Source organism: Perca flavescens, chromosome 8, assembly GCF_004354835.1.
Source record: "Perca flavescens isolate YP-PL-M2 chromosome 8, PFLA_1.0, whole genome shotgun sequence".
Taxonomy (NCBI): domain Eukaryota; kingdom Metazoa; phylum Chordata; class Actinopteri; order Perciformes; family Percidae; genus Perca; species Perca flavescens.
The window spans coordinates 20,558,402-20,569,887 of record NC_041338.1 but is presented as its reverse complement, the minus strand read 5'-3'; the positions used below and the strand labels follow the sequence as shown (position 1 = coordinate 20,569,887).

Below are 11,486 nucleotides of genomic sequence, written 5' to 3'. Positions count from 1 at the left end.
TGGTGGGTACTTGATGGGAACTTTCAGGCAACAGGGCCCAGAAGCACACAGGTTAATCAGCCATGTAAAAAAGGGTTTGATTGTTTACCAGAAAAGTTGTTCCTTTGGTATGATTAAAGCTCCTTTCAGATAACTATCCGCACAGTATAATGCATTCCAACACAAATCTGTACTACCTTTGTAAAGTCAAACAATTTCAGATGTTTTAGGCTGTGTTATAGAGGTGTTAAATATGTCTTAGAGTAATAAATACGATTCAAACTAAGGCCTCAAAAATGTCTATATAGCTCCAAAAATTATCGATCAGAGCATATAACCAAAAGTAAATTTTCCATAGTTCATAGTCCTTGTCCTTTCTCCCATTAGAAGTATGACAAATTGGCTTCTGGCTGGTAAGTATGTATGGAAATCTTTATAGTTGTTTGGTTGTTTGACTTGGAGGGATTTTAATGGTAATGATATTTATTGTGTTGGCTTGTTGGTAACGTTGCCCCATGGCCTGAACCCCTGCATCTTTGTTATCTTCACATCAAGGACCACATTTTTGGAATTAATAGTGTCATCCTTGGTTTCTTTTGTAGTTGTGTGTGTCCTCCTATGTCCTCTTTTTGACAATGTCAAAAAAGCTAACTAAACTAAAAAATAAATGCATGATGTGTGCATGTTATATTAACAGCTGTCAAAGATCATTGGCTGGCCCATCCCCTCCCTGGAAGATCTTTACAGTTCCTGCTGCCTCAAAAAAGCCCAGAGCATATAGGCTACTAAAAGATCCATCTCACCCGGGACACTCACCCTTTAAACTACTGCCCTCGGGCAGGCGTTTCAGGACAATTTAAAAAATGGACAAACAGACTCAGAAACAGTTTTTTATCCAAAAGCCATAACTGCACTTAATACTACTTGAGTATTAGAATGAATTGTACAGTGAATGTCTTGTATGTGGTATGTTTGTGTTTTTGTGTCTTTACTTTATTTTCTTTTTCCTTTTTTTTTACAATCTTCTGTCTCTTTTTATGTTTTTATAGTGACTTTTAGAGGCTCTTTTATATTTATTTATTCACCTGGTTTGCACCTTTGCTTGTGTTTGCACTGATATAACTGCATCCAATTTCGTTGTAAATGTACTGTGACAACAAAGACTATTCTTCTCCTGCCTATCCTATATAGAACATTATCATCTCAATTTACATTTTTTATGCTGATGAATGCCTAACCCAGTGTTTACTGATACAGTACTGTAAAGTGTGTTAACATCATTTATGTGCAATAGATTGGAGCAATACATTTTTAACCTGGGGGTCAGGACCCCCCCACAAAGTCCCAAAATAAATCTAAGGGATCAGTAGTTGATTAACAGAACAGACATTAAAGCACAAAATATGTTTATGTCTTCTAATCCTTGCTTTGAATTTGAATTACTGTGTAATTGTACATCTTCAAGTCCCTGAAAAGTATTCAGATAAAACATTCTGAGAGGATGCAACCTGTAACAAGGGGTAGAAAGGAACTTAGGTTTAATGGGTTTAAAGCCCCAAAAGGTTGTTAAACACCAGATTAGATCATGTGAAAGAAATATGTAAAATGTATTGAGCTTACTGTAAAAAAGGTACTGATTAATCAAAAACCTTTATAGTGCTGTTTTTTTCCCACCCTTGCATAATGAGTATGCTATGTACTGTATATATGTGTAATTTTAAAACGCAATATTTTATCTAAGAAGTATGGTTGTTATGGCTCATTGCTTTTTGGAAAATTGTAATTTTAGGATATGGATGCAGCAGCTGTGAAAAAATTGACTGGTTTATATTACTGCTCTGTTCAAGTAAACAATAATGGGCCATTAAACATTGAATACACTGACTTGACACTAGATGGCACAATATATAAATATGTTCTGCTTACAACTAAACATGAACTCCTGCTGTTGTAGTACCATGGGAAGTACATACACAAAATACAACCCTTATACAACAGGGCACCTATGTGCAGTTGTACACACCTTCTTTACAACAGAGCAGTTCATAATACATCACATGTCAGGACATGCCAGCCAGTCATGCATTTGAAGGTCCAACTAGGAGGTGAATTCGCCACTCTTTCTTTCTGTGCACCGACCATCAGTTGTTGAACTGGCATTTGAAGTTGGGTTGTCTTGTACCTGGATTTGGGTAAGTGTTAATAAAAAGCTGTGTTATGCACACGTAATGTAAAAACAGACATGGAGTGTGTGTTTTGTTGAAACATGGTCTGTGCAAGTCTTGGTAGTTAGGTGTACTGTGTATGTCAAGTTTAACAAGTCAATCTTGTAAACAGTTGTTGCAATCAACTTATGTTTTCAAATGTTATTTCATCAGTTGTTGGGGCTTTTGGCATCAAACTGTTATTTAAATGAGACCATCTGAGAAGTTTAGAGGGAAAATGTCCCTGGTGGTACTGCTCAACAACTCGGACACCTGACATGACAAGATGTCCCAGCCACTGGTTTAATCTTCAACAATGTATTCTATTTTACAAGCATATATGTTTTTTTATGTTGATTTTTTTTATCTGCAAAGTAAGAAGTAACTATTGCTGTCAAATAATGTAGGGAGTGAAAAGTACATATATCCATAAATTTAGTGGAGAAGAAGTATAAAGTAGCATAAAATTACAAAGTATCTCAAAATTGTACTCAAGTAAAGTATTTGAGTAAATGTACTCAGGTTTTTTCCGTCACTGCGTTTCATGTTATACTATGACTGTAAAGACAAAAATGTGCAAACCAGACAAGCGGTACTCTCTTATTGACTTATTTTTGTGTATTTTTAAGGTCTCTGAGGGAAGTCAGTATGAAGGTGCCTCAATCGTCTCTGATCACCTTTGCTCTACTGTTGATTCAACTATCCAGTGCATCTGGGGGCAAAATCCTGGTGTTCCCATTAGATGGAAGCCATTGGGTAAACATGAAAGTACTCATACAGGAACTGCATGCCCAAGGCCATGAGGTTACTGTGGTTCGTGCATCCGATAGCTGGTACGTCAGCGAAAAGTCTCCTCTCTACACCTCTGTCACTGTTCCCAGCCCTGGTGGATTTGAGGAAAACTACTTTAAAGCATTTTTGTCTCGACAGCTGGAGATCCGGCTTCAGGGTAAGCATACATCGTTTTGGTCTAAAATCTGGACTCATATTCAGATTGAGCAGCTGGTCGTGAACCAGATGTCTCAGCTCCATAAGGGAATGAGTGAAATGATCATTCAGATGTTTGAAGATGAAAACCTGATGCAGTCTTTTCATGAAGCCAAATATGACGTGGTTCTGACTGACCCTGGCATCGGTGGAGGGGCAATGCTGGCACGTCGGCTCAAAGTTCCTCTTGTTTTCAATGTCCGATGGACCATTCAAGGTGAAGCTCATTTCCTTATTGCCCCCTCACCTCTGTCATACATTCCTTTCACTGCAACAGAGTTGACAGATAAGATGACCTTCCCTCAAAGAATAAAGAATGTTTTGAGTTATATTTTTGGTATGTACACAATGTCATACATCACAGAACCTCATTACAAACCAGTAGTTAAGAAGTACTTTGGTCCCAGTGTGGATTACTCAACATTTTTTTTGGATGCAGATATATGGCTAATGAGGAATGATTTTGTCTTTGAATTTCCACGTCCAACAATGCCAAATATAGTCTACATTGCTGGATTTCAGTGCATGCCCCCAAAGCCACTCCCTGTAGACCTGGAAGAGTTTGTCCACAGCTCTGGAGACCATGGGGTCATTATGATGACCTTAGGAACTTTAGTTGAGAAGCTTCCTCAAGATGTCGCTGAGGAGATTGCTGCAGCCTTTGCCCAGCTGCCTCAGAAGGTTATATGGAGGTATATTGGACAGAAGCCAGCCAACCTGGGCCACAACACATTATTGGTCAACTGGCTGCCACAGAACGACCTCTTAGGACATCCCAAAACTAGAGTGTTTGTCACCCACGGAGGCACAAACGGGGTTCAGGAGACAATTTACCACGGAGTTCCTGTAGTTGGACTTCCCTTATTCTTTGATCAGGCCGATAACCTCTCCAGAATCAAAGCAAAGGGAGGAGCTGTGATTGTGGATATTGCCGAGCTTGAGAGACACATGTTTGCAGATGCCCTGATGACAGCTCTTTACAATTCATCTTACAGGGAAAACATGCAGAAGCTCTCAAGGCTGCACAGAGATCAGCCCCTGAAACCACTGGACCAGGCAGTGTTTTGGATAGAATATGTCATCAGACATAAAGGAGCCCGTCATCTGCAGACACAGTCCAACAAAATGTCCTGGTTTGTTTACAACTCCGTTGATGTGCTCGCTGCTTTGTTGGCAGTTGCTTTGCTTGTAACATTCACCTGCATTTCAATTGTAAGGTTACTCTGGAGATTTGTTTTTGTTGGGACAAAGGTTAAACATGAATGACATGAAAAATAAAATGTTGGTTTTGTGTGGGAAATTCAAGAGTTACCCAACAATTCTCTATGTGTGATGTATGCCAGTTGTAAATATATATATATATATATATATATATATATATATATATATATATATATATATGTATATATACCACGAATACAAATGTAAGCAGACCAAGTCCGATTGCCTAAAGAGTGGACAGTTCACAGAGAAGTTAGTAAGACAGAGAACCAAGATGTTCATCAACACTGATGCTCTTACTCTACAAATACATTTCTGACATCTTGCCTAAATATATAAAACAAAAGATGGCTGTGTAATGGGAAAATTACATTTAAATGTGACCTTTTGTTTTTTGTCTCTATTTGAAGTTGATTCTCTATGAATGTGGCCAGACAGATGTATAAGGTTTACTGAAGACTGTCTCTCAGCACATTCTGTTCCCTAGAAAGTTAGAGATAAAACAGGAACTTCACCTTGGGGGAGATAGTGTGCTGAGGGGAATACGGCAGTTGAAACTGGCCCAACAATTGTCTCCTGTCATTTGTCTGCTAGGAGTGATGAGTCATGTTAGGATGGGTACGCCTTGCGTTCTGAAGTGGAGATTGGAGCAATACATTTTTAACCTGGGGCTCAGGACCCCCCAACAAATTCCCAAAATAAATCTAAGGGGTCAGTAGTTGATTAACAGAACAGCCATTAAAGCACAAATTATGTTTATGTCTTCTAATCCTTGCTTTGGATTTAAATTTCTGTGTAATTGTACATCTTCTAGTCCCTGAAAAGTATTCAGATAAAACATTCTTGAAGGATGCAACCTGTAACAAGGGGTAGAAAGGAACTTCGTTTTAATGGGTTGAAAGCCCAAAAAGGTTGTTAATGTGTGTGTGTGTGTGTGTGTGTGTGTGTGTGTGTGAGAGAGAGAGAGAGAGAGAGAGAGTAAGTAAGTAAGTAAGTGAGTGAGTAAGTGAGTGAGTGAGTGAGTGAGTGAGTGTAAGGTGCAGAAAAAGCATAAAGAATCTAAGGCAGAGAGAGCCAGGCTTAAATAACGTAGGAACACTCAGGTGTTCCTCCAGAATTGTATTGCATAGTTGATGCAATGTATTGTAAATGTTAAGATCATCAGACATGTCACGCTATAGGCCTACAGTGCGCAGGATGTGGTGAAATGATCAGAAGATTCTTGCCTATTTTGTTGTAAAAAACAACATCTTACATTCAATCTTGATATATTGAAATAAAAACATTTTCAATCATCTATTTCATTATTATGTAATAATAAGAAAATAATAAAATTATTTTATGCTTTGTGCTAGCAAAGGTAAAGCTGAAAACATCTGCTTTTATAAAAAAATATATCACAGATCATGACAGGCAAGGTTAAAATAATTTAACTCTGAGTAATGTATGTTCTTAAAGCAGTATTTCTGCTAATTGTTTGGCCACTAGAGGAGAGACGTCCAAATCAAACCAGCCAACAGACATTTTAGCAGTGGTGGAAGAAGCACTCAGATCCTTTACTTTAGTTAAAGTACTAATACCACACTGTAAAAATACTCTGTTACAAGTAAAAGTCCTGCAAATGTTACTTAAGTAAAAGTCTGTACGTACCATAAGGAAAATATAGTTAAAGTATTAAAAGTAAAAGTACTCACTGCAGAAAAATCCTCACATTTAACAAACGGGAAACGATCCATTTGCGTCGAAAGGAGCCAGTTGAGGTGGTTCGGGCATCTGGTAAGGATGCCCCCTGGGCGCCTCCCTAGGGAGGTGTTCCAGGCACGTCCAGCTGGGAGGAGGGCTCGGGGAAGACCCAGGACTAGGTGGAGGGATTATATCTCCAACCTGGCCTGGGAACGCCTCGGGATCCCCCAGTCGGAGCTGGTTGCTCGGGAAAGGGAAGTTTGGGGTCCCCTGCTGGAGCTGCTCCCCCCGCGACCCGACACCGGATAAGCGGACGAAGATGGATGGATGGTAAGTTCATTATTTTGATTGTAGGCTCCTCATCTAATAATAGTGTTTTTTCCTGTAAAATTAACAAAAATGCAGCAACAGCCTTTTTCAGTTTAGTGTGAGATTTATGTTGAGATTTTTTCTAAAAAAAGATTCTTTGAAGTTTTATTTATTCCAATAACACCAAAAGAATTAAAATTATTTATTGAAAATTTTTAGCATAACTACTTCATTTCCTGCATTCTGGTGAATTTTTATGCATACATTTCTACCTTTTTCTGAATCAATGTATACTGCAACCTGCAAATATCTGTAGCCTATAGGCATCATTTAGGCTACTCCTCCTTCCTGTTTGGCGTCTTTTGGTGAGGAATTAACCTCCTTAAATGTGCATATTATATGACCTCAATGATACATTAATTCATTTTAATTTATAATAGACCCCTGGACTGTACTATTTCAGATGTGTTTGAGCAAGATTTCTGCTCATGTCCAAAACTTTGTGCACCTTCAAAATACAGTAGGCCTATGTGTTCTATGTGATTTGGAGGAGACGATGAGTCGTGACATTGAGAAAAATAAAGTTAGGTTAGTAGAGAAGAATAAAGAATAAAGTCACTATATTTCAGAAACTAATCTATACCTGCACCATATAGTCTGCTGTGCATTACGTGATTGCTCTGCTGATACAGCAGATCTCAGACCTCCTGGCTGACACAGAGTCCCGTTTGGGTCTCTGGTCTCTGAATGAGACAAATAGTTTAGCTAGAGAAGTAACTGAACGCTGCTCTACATCGGAGGTGGAAAACGGAAACTACAGAAATAAACGGGGCACAAACGCAACACATCTACCACTGTCTATGACCACAGCATGCCCACAGCTGAGCGCGTCCATAAACCTGAAGCTGCCTGCATTTTACAGAAAGAGTGGGCACAAGCAGGTCTGCTTCAGAGCTCCGTGTGTCTGAGTCTGAACCATAGACTGGAAACATCACGTCACAGGAACTTCAAACTAAATCATTAGCATTGCGCTCCTAAACTTTGTGTTGATGGCATCAATGTAGGCTATTACACTGATTTGGCTACGATTCCTCCCAAAACTTCACCCGGCTTTCCTCACGGAGAGACGGTTGCTAGGTGATATCAACAAATACAGCATGGTCGGACCCCGCACGTAGCTGCCCGTTCTATTCGCCTCGGAAAAATAAACTGGACAAAGTTACATTCGGGGCTAAACTCAAAACATTCGGGGCTGAAGACCCGGCAAAATCGGCTCCTGGTGTAAACCGGGACATTTTAGCGTCCCGACAGGCTTTTGTCGGGACTCGTAAACAATTGAAAATTGGGACTGTTCCGGTCAAATCGGGACGTCTGGTCACCCAATTATACTTATATTGTCTGTTCTGTTAACCTGTTTGTTTAACTTATTTTAGATAATGTGTGACATGCACCTACGACCCCAAAACAAATTCCTTGTATGTGTAAAAAATGAACTTGGCAATAAAGCTTTTCTGATTCTGATTCTGATTCTGATTCAAGATATGTTGAATTTTCTTTGTCATGGAATATTTAAATCATGATAAGCCCAAACGCACCTTCAGTGTTTCTTATAAAATAAAGCATCTTTAATTATTATTGGATTTTGCATACACCAAAACAGTGATTGAATTAGTTATATTTCATATTTATTTTTAATTTTAGTTTCATATTTTTGATCTGTTTTAATTTGATATTAAAATAAGAGTTTAGGAAAAAATCTAGACTTTGTATAATTTAAGAAGAAATTCACATTACAAATGTTTTATTTTCAAAAGTGATATAGATGTAATCTGGTAACTAAAACATCCGTATATGGAAATATGTACACATTGTAATATAAAACCTATAAAGACTTAATAAAACCTGGAACCAATTCACTGTAACTGTCTCTCAGTAGTAGGCCTATTTGTACAGTAAGATTACACTTTTACTTACCTTAAGCTTTACAGAGAACACCTTGAGAAAAATACTCTTCTTGAAGCCTGCTTCCAGGAAGTGAAATCTTTTTCTCTCTTTCATTCTTGTTTTGATCTTTGCTCACCTGTTTCTATCGTAGGAGTTTCCTTTCTTTTAACTCTGACACTTTTGCTGTCCTCTTAAACTTGTTATAACTTCTTGTTTATATCATCCCAATCCCAATAAAACACTGTATCTAGGTCAAACAAAACATTACTTTTAGACCAGAATCTGAAAAGTAATTTGATATTGAAAGGCATGCACGCTTAATAAAGATGAGTATATGAGTACTAAAATGAGGCTATATGCAGGTTTAAACTGAAAAAGTCTAAAACTTTAACTACAGTAGGTTATATGACAAATGTTATGAAATATGCTATTTGGGAGCTGAAACATAGAAACAACTAGGGGAAGATACTGTACATAGTGCTCAGTAGGAGGCCTTTCCAATGTCCAAAAATATATAGAGGAAGCTTTTTGTTTGGAAAAAAGGTTAAAGGGGCATTCCAATGATTTTACACATAAAGTTCAGCTTCCTTGTCACAAAGAGTACTCAGTCTGTAAAAACATGTGTATGATGTGTTCTGCTGCTAAAGTGAGAACTTGGAAACTGAATTCATCAGCTTTAGCATTCTCATAAAATACAAAAAGGTATGCCTATCTGATCCTGCCATTTAAGTGCACCCTATGAAAAACAGCCCTATTACAGTGACAAAGGCACCAACCACAACATCATGTCTGTGTCTTGCAGGATGTGTGTGCTATAAGACATTTCCTGTAGCCTTTCTGTTTGCTTGGCATCATGGCATCATTATAGCACATTTGGTGACTTTAAAAGTAAAAGCTAACAACATCACCATTTTACAAGTGAAAATAACAGACAAGCAGTTTGACATGATTCAACTTTATTCCAGATATTATAATAAACTATAAGGAAATATGCATACAGAATGACAAAAAGACCAATATGTGCAACTGGATGATAAAACAATGCAGCACAAAACATTTACTGAGACTAACTATAGGAAGCTTTATGTTGACTCTGCATCTATAACCATGCTTGTACAAAGTGTGTTAGGTCAAAAGGTAATTCTGGCTAATTTTGTTTTGAAAGGTACCTTACAACTTCAAGTCAAAAGTTGTTGTTTTTTAGGCATATGCTGAACATTAACTTTGTTTTTCACAAACATGTACACAAATTAATGTTCGTATTATTATTTTTTAAATAGATATCTAATTGACAACTGAATGACTTATCAATTATTTCAATTACCTTGAGTCTGACTGGAAAAGTTTCTAAAGTTATACATGACTTACTTAAAGGGTAACTATTGTTTTTTTCTATTTTCCTGACTGATGGGAACAACAATCTTTGATGTTGGTCCAGTATTAAGCAAGATGGCTACAGTTGGCAGCAGCGAAACCAGCTACAATGTAAGTTAATAGGGCAATTGTCCAGCTTGTATTTATCTTCACAAAAGTGCTTGTTATGCCTCTGACAGGCTCAGATTAATATTCTAAGTGTCTGACAACATTATGGAAAGGATTCCTTCAGAGATCGACCTTTAAAACATCTTTGAGCCCTTTCTGTTTAACCAGAAACAGCTCTGAAGTCGCTAGCGCAAAACCCACCTGACTCCATTTAAAAAAGAAATACTTTTAGCGTGTAAATCTGTAAACTAAGTGTTTATTTCAATCAAAACTAGAGTTGTGATGGTTGGAAAAGTGGAAAGACGACCCAAAACGGCTTTTCATAGTTTTATTTTTGACTGAAGTGTATTTTACGATGCTAAAATTATTGTTTATTTACATGGAGTCTGGTGGGTTTTAAGGAACGCAATTTCGCTGATGTTTTTATGTTTAAAAAAAGGGTCTTACTCTTTAACAGAAAGGTCGACCTCCTTAGAAATCCTTTCCATAATGTTGTCAGACACTATTAATCTGAGCCTGTCAGTGGCAAAACAAGCACTTTTGTGAAGGTAAATACAAGCTGGACAACTGCCCTATTAACTTACATTGTAGCTTGTTTTGCCGCTGCCGACTGTAGCCATCTTGCTTAATACTGGACCAATGACAACGATTGTTGTTCCAATCAGTCACTTAGACACAAAAACATGGTAGTTACCCTTTGATATTATTTTACAGTGAATGTTCTAATTCCCAGAAGAGACTACAGGAAAGAATCAGAGACCTCCCTGTTGTACTCTGGGATAATGCCAATCAAATGCTATTTTAGGATTTATCTAAGATTCATGATGAATGAATGGCTACTACTAAAGTAATTAGTATAATTATGCACCGCTTGCTGTTCTTAGTGCTGAAACATTTGAATGTGATTGGTAACCTGTTTTTCTTTTCTTCAGGACAAGCTTGCTTGACAAAGTGGCTTCACTGTATGTTTTTTGTAGACATTTGATTGCTTGTCTCAATAAGTGACAATTTGTGTTTATGGATTGGATATATCAGCTATTTTACAGTTGTGAATTTTACAATGACTTCATCAGAAGGGCCCCTCGAGAATGCTCCTCCTCTTTGCTGAGAGTCTATCTACGCCCCCGCAGGTGAGTAATGCTCTCTTTGGACTCACTCTTCCTTTTTCGCATTTGCAGCAGAGTGTGTAAGACCCACACCAAAATGTATGATATGATTTTAATTCCAATGTCATTAACCACTGGCCACATAGCCACTTTACAAGCTCAATTTAGTTAAGGAACAAGGTACTATCATAGAAATAAAATGGATAGAAAGGCCATTTCCATTCAAATCAACGTACCATAATGGTAAGAGCGGCAGCCATTTTGATGTGTACCCTACCATAAACTTTAGTATAAACCGACTTCTGGCGAGTTGGTCGCATAGGTGAAGTTTTGCAGCAATGAACAAACGAGCAGTGGAGTAGTAACGTTACGAGGCAGAGAGCAAGCCGCTAAAGGAGTCAATTAACTCAATGCTTCATCCACACAAAGCCCACTGTTATTGCCACGAGTGACAGCTTTATTCGGCTCGTTTTCTGGAAACGATGTGGTAAGGGGGTACGGCGGAGGTATCAAGCTAACGTTAGCCAACTAACAAATTGTTCACCGGCTTGTTCCACCCAAGGGGGTAAGC

The 11,486-nt window shown here is 38.0% G+C and overlaps 1 pseudogene; it reads left to right on the top strand.

The window, feature by feature from the left end:
- The first annotated feature begins 1,055 nt into the window (after positions 1 to 1,055).
- Positions 1,056 to 4,991, top strand: LOC114559715 (UDP-glucuronosyltransferase 2A1 pseudogene; annotated as a pseudogene).
- Positions 4,992 to 11,486: the final 6,495 nt, after the last annotated feature.